We start from the raw sequence: 6,000 nt of genomic DNA, 5'->3' as shown, positions 1-6,000 counted from the left end.
ACCCAATACGCTTTGCTTGCTGCCCCATCAACACTACATCCAGAGCTAGAGTTTCGTCGGTGATGGTATTACCGCACATCCGGGAGTGGTAAAGAGAGCCATTGCCGACGCCGGATGTGATCCCTGTCGTGTCGACATGACTCTTTATCTCTACTTTCGTCTCGCGCACGCGCTCTTCGTTTACCGTACTTCCTTCGCGTTTCTGTCGCTTTGAGAAACTAAAGTCGGCTCTGATCCTCCGTGTTTTAACACTGAAAAACTGTGTCTAGCCAATCCGGAGCTATCGCGCGACCTTTCTCTTTTTTGTGACTGTACGTTTCGCGCATCCCCTGGGATCGTGGACTCCCATTTCAGAAACACTGCACTAAACATAGGCTAGCTGAGTATTGTACAAGAATAAAAATACACCATGTAATAAACATACTTCGAGGTGCTTAAGACAATGTATGTTTTTTCACTTGTTGATGATTGTATGAGTAAGTGCAATCGACGTTATGTTCGTGAGTGTGGAACATTTTTTGCATAGTCTGCGCGCCTATTACCGTTCTTCTGCGTAAGGGTACGTGTGTCCAGAGAAACGAGTTCAGCAGGAAGGAAATCCCATTTTTAAAACAATTACAGCTCAAATGTAGCGTACACTTCGGAGAGCCTCCCTGCAACTGCCTTCAAAGTTTACTATCACCTTTTGTTTTATTAAGCAGGAGGTACCGGAGTTATAAAATATGAGGGGCGACTTCATATATTTTGTTGCAACAAAATTTTGACGGGAGTCTCTAAGTTCCGCTTTCAAGGCTATTATGCCCAGCGCCAATGACTCCCATTGGATCTTCGTTTGCGTAAAAGGAATTTGGTATAGGAAAAATGACTAAACCCTTAGTCGAAGCTTCTCTTATCCCGCACGTACTCCTTAGCATGGATTTATAAGCTACTATGTTATTAGAAAGGCCACCCGTCATAGATATATATCCTCGTTCTATTCAAGTGTCTCGAACGTGACTGAGTGGCTTAGGGTTAACTTTATTCCGACTCCGGGATCCGAGGGTACTGGGTTCAATTTTCACCTCTCCCTCCGATTTCGCAAGAGCTACAGGGCCATCTCAGTCATGTTATGCGGTCTCGTGGGACTCAACCACCAGTAAGTGCCCAGCTATATAACCAGCCAATTACCGCCTGTCAGAGACATGCCCTTGATATAGCGCTCACAACACGGTAACCACAGTTGATGGAGAACGGGTCAATTAAAGCTGTCGCGATAATTGTGCGTAATAATACCTTCGCAATCTAGATACCTGTAGCTACCACAAGCCGGACTTTTCATAACAGCAGTGAAGGCCTTCAGTTGGGCGCAGAAAGGTTGCAGGTGGGTGTCCTCGGGCGAAAATGTATGCGGAAAAATGAGCACGTCGATACTGAATCCTATATTCTGTTGGTTATCGTGAAGCAGGTTAAAGGCGGGCCCGAAAGTTCCAGACAGTGAGTGAAAAAGATAGCGTGCACTGGGTGCTTTTGCATGTTGCCCACTTTTTATTGCGTAGCTATTATGTAGGCATCTTTGTCCCTATGTTATGCAAAATATTGCTTTATTATATACCGGCGACGGTACCACATCATGAGGTTTTTCAACTTTCTTTGCTGAAAACAAAATGTAAGCGTTTCGTGGAATTAAAAATTGTCCTGTCCAAAGGAGTGTTGATTAGTGTCATCGACATTAGTTATTCTGGTGACGATTGTATTGTTTACTATTACATGAAGAAGATGTATTTTGGGCACGAAATCTAACAGATATCTGGTACTAAGCATATACAACGAGGTCCATGTGGCATATATTCTTTCCCTGCGAGCCACGGATTTGAGCATACAATTATTGTTGCAAGGAGAATTGTGAGAATGGTAACTACACGCAGAAATTCGCACTTAATGACGAACCTAAAATAAATCTGTCTATTTACATGAAAACAACTTGCATGGACAATGAGTTGGTCTTACCGGTTTTGCACATCAATAAGTGAAAGCTAATGAAGCTGATTGGTTTGGCGATCTTGCCACCTTCATGTTTTTTTATGTTGGGCATTGCTTCGTTCCCGTCATATCCCCCGACTTCCACTCTAGCCATATTTATGTTGTGTATTTTTCCGGCCTGGCCACAACCTTCCAAGGATTGGCTTCATAAGGTTCCTTCCACCTTCTCTCCTTCCTCGCCCTCACTTCCACGCAACGTGAAGAACGAGATTTCCTCTGTGCTAAAACAAGTTGTATAATTAAATATATCTTAAATGATTTATCATACAATTACCATATTTCATATAAATTATTTTATCATATAAATGTTACACAATTGCGATAAATACTTGTCAAAGTTATGCTAATTTATCCAAATATATGACGTGCATGATATTTGTATGCCACTCTACAATAACTCTTGTATAAGGTTATTGCATCCCACAATGTTTTTCGCTAGGGCTCTTTTCATATTGTCACTTGCGTGGCACGTCGAAATTAAATGGACTTAATAAGGAAAAAGAGGTGTAATGGATGACGCTGTACATTCCAGGTTAGAAAAGAGAAGGGGCTATACCACAAACTAATCCTATGTCTGCCTTCTCTGCAACAGAAGTTAACTTTTATCACTTGGGCGTCGCGCACAAATTTAAGCGAGATCACTCTTACCGGAAACGCAGGTTTTACAAGCTGGAAAATACCAGTTAAGAAGAACAGCACGTTATCAGGCGAGGATCCAGAGGTCAGGCTCAAAGGCCATAACGTTCATGTCAGTGACAGCCCGTGCTTTTTGGTTTGCTTGCGGTGACACTTTTAAACGCAACTTCTATGGCAATAAACCCTATTTTGCTAGCACAGAGAAAAAGAGAGACAGAGAGAGAGAGAATAAACTTCAATTTATTCACGGAATTGCGTGGGTGCTTTTCCTCAGTCCTGCATTCCAATGACTTGGCTGCTAGCGAACAAGCGTCTATATAGCCTAGAAAAGGCGGAACATGCAATTTTACTGAGCAAAATGACTAGGTGATGTTGCCCTCAGCGTTCCTTTAAGCGGTATCATTATCAGCGACCTGGGTTGAAAAGAAAAAGAAATGTTGAAATTTATATAATCATGGTAGTTCCTAGCAGCCTTCAATTTCGATCCACTCGTGAAACATGAAAAGACTTAGCGAAGACGTCGTAGTGTTTCAGTGAGAAACAAAGCATAATGGACTTTTCAGTTATATGCTGTAATAGAGAAGGAAGACAAATACTAAGCTGGTAGTGATATTGCTGGGGACACGCTCTTCGGCTGGAAGTCAGGTAACAATGTCTCTTGAGTAAATTCTGTAGGAAAAGTATGAAATCCCTAAAGCACACGACTAGTTTGATCGTTCATGATTTCCGATAGGAAACTGCAAGAAAATGATGCGGAGTGAAGAAGGGTGCGCTATGTAAAAGAACTGAACCATGGTCGCGCACGACGTTTCGAAAGCATGTCTTGCTGCTTTTAATAAATGGGACTACGCAATACTTGATTAAATCGTATAGAAAAAAAAAAGACAAATAACTTTCCTTCTAATGCAAAAAAATATATGCAGTTTAAAGCTTCCGTTGGTTCCGTAATATTGTCTTGTAAAATACCTCTCATGTCTTCACTGTTACAAGCTTTAATAACCAAAAAAGAATCTGTCTGACTTTTCCAGCTCTCTTGGTGTTAAGAATACAGAGAGAGCTAGCTTTATTGCTAAAACCTTTCTTTGAGACGGAGAGCTCGTACTGTTCCTCCTATAAGCCTCACCTCTGGTGTACCCTTATTAGGGCAGAAACAGAACTTCGCGGTTTCTGTCACGAAAAATGGCGCCTGAAGGTTAAGCCAACGCCACTTACTACAGGGATAATCAATCCCTCCCGGTATATTGAGTGTACCGAATATATTATTAGTGAAGTTGGCATCTCGTTCTCTTATATGAAAACGTTGTTTCTCGAACCAAGAAATCACTTGTGGTTCACAAATAAGTTTGATCTTCATGGACATCTTTTTATCATCCGCTAAGATAATCTACGCAGCATTTTGGACTTTCACCAAGAAATCTTGGGTCCACAAATAAGTTTGATCTGCAGTGATATTTAACATCCGCTGAGAAAATCTACGCAACCTTTTGGGATCCGAGCCAGCATATATTATTGTGTGACTTGACCTGAACCACTAAGTCATCTTTGGTCCACAAATAAGTTTGATCTTCATTGACATGTGTTTATCATCCGCTAAGATAAACTGTGCAGCCATTTGAAACCGGAGCATGCACATTGCGTGATGGTCACTAAACGAACACGGCTGACGGAATGGTGTGCACGCAGTTACATTTATTTTAGTGAATCGAGGCTTATCAAATTTAATTTAACTTGTAACAATATCAGCAGTCTAGATTGAGGAGAAAACGAAAGCAAACGCAGCAAGAATAAGGGTTTGCGAGGACGCCCAAGAAAAAGTCTAAGCACGAGGATATAAATGGTACAAAAAAAAAAAAAACGAGCTCACAATTATTCGTAGCAATTTCAGCGCGAAGATGGTCAGTGTTGCCTCCGTGCCAGCTGCCCTACCGCGATATACTAATTGCAGGCGTGGCGGAACAGAGAGCCTCATTAGGGAGAGAGGAACATGGAGGGGCAGGGCAGGCGAGGGAGCACGGGAGTTGAGCAGCCGAAAATGTTTTGATCGATGAAAAGAGAGTTCAGATGTCTTCCTGGCGCGAAATTCTCTGTCCTTACGTAGAAGGGGGTCTGTCGCCAGCACTCACCGGCCGGGGCTTCATTTGACTGCAATAGGCTGCACTCACTCCTTGCAGATATAGTGGGGAAAGGGGCGGAAGGGAAGACCACGAAACAGCCACGTGATAGACAAACTTTTAATGGATTACGCACTTCCCTCACCCATATGACCTCTTTCCCTCGCAACACGTGTGTTGTTAGCGTGGTGGGACAGGGAAATCCGTGTTCTCGATTCCGGAACGAGGTCGAGAGTGTCTTTGCATGTTTCCGGTACTAAACAGATTTCACCGCGCGCTGACACTTTGCAACCGATTAGGTGTCGCGTAGCCGTTGCTATTCTTCTTTGGGAAGACCGCAGACATGCCCCCGATTTGTGCTCTTAATTACCTCTATCTACCAAGTGCGGGAATGCAAAAATTGTAACTGATGAGATGCGATCGAGAGTGAGCTAGCTTTCGGCTTACCAAAGAAAATAACTTTTAGGTTTTAAAAGAAGCAGTGGTTGGTAACTTCATGATCTCCAACATTACTAGCAGGGAGTACCGATTAGATGACGTAGATATAAAATATTGCAAAGTGCTTGTTTTCATTTGCTTGGCACACGTTAATTGTGTTTCGTGTAGGCGTATTCCTTCCAGACAAACATTTACCTGTAAGCTGCTACTCGGTTTGTACGCAGTTCACCCCTTTCCACGTGAGTTGAATAATCCACACGTTCTGCTTTTTTTTTTTTTTTCAGTGTACGCGTTAGTATTTAAATCTGGCGCCAATTAGCATCTATCAGCTCTTCACGTCGTTCGTTCCCAATTTCATGGTCTACCAGCCTTGATTGTAAGGGCTACTGTACGGGTCTTACAATACATCCGGGAAACAAAATGTATGCAGGATGGCTAGAAACTTCTGTTGGTAGTGTGCGCATGTGGTGTCCTTTTCTTGTCAGTGTGCGTTTCCGCGTTGCGCCGCCGTTCAATTCTATCATGCACCAACTCACCCCCAGTCCGTTAAGGCTAGAGTTTGATGTGCGCAGTTTAGCTACGTGCTACAGATAAAAAGCGGGTAGTTAAATTTAAGAAGCAAGTGGATTCAGCGAGTTGCTTTGAAGGAACCATGGGGGAAATGAAAGGTTCACAACAATCATCATTCAGGCCTAGACAGCAACTGTGATACGGCTCTCCGTCCTGCATGTCGCTCGTGTGTCTTTTGGCGCTGCAGCTTTCTCGTGATAGCGCTGCATCGGCAATACAGTAGGCA

Source organism: Amblyomma maculatum, chromosome 6, assembly GCF_055883805.1.
Source record: "Amblyomma maculatum isolate TAMU_Amacu chromosome 6, ASM5588380v1, whole genome shotgun sequence".
In the NCBI taxonomy this organism is placed as follows: domain Eukaryota; kingdom Metazoa; phylum Arthropoda; class Arachnida; order Ixodida; family Ixodidae; genus Amblyomma; species Amblyomma maculatum.
Note: the sequence above shows the minus strand (reverse complement) of the source record.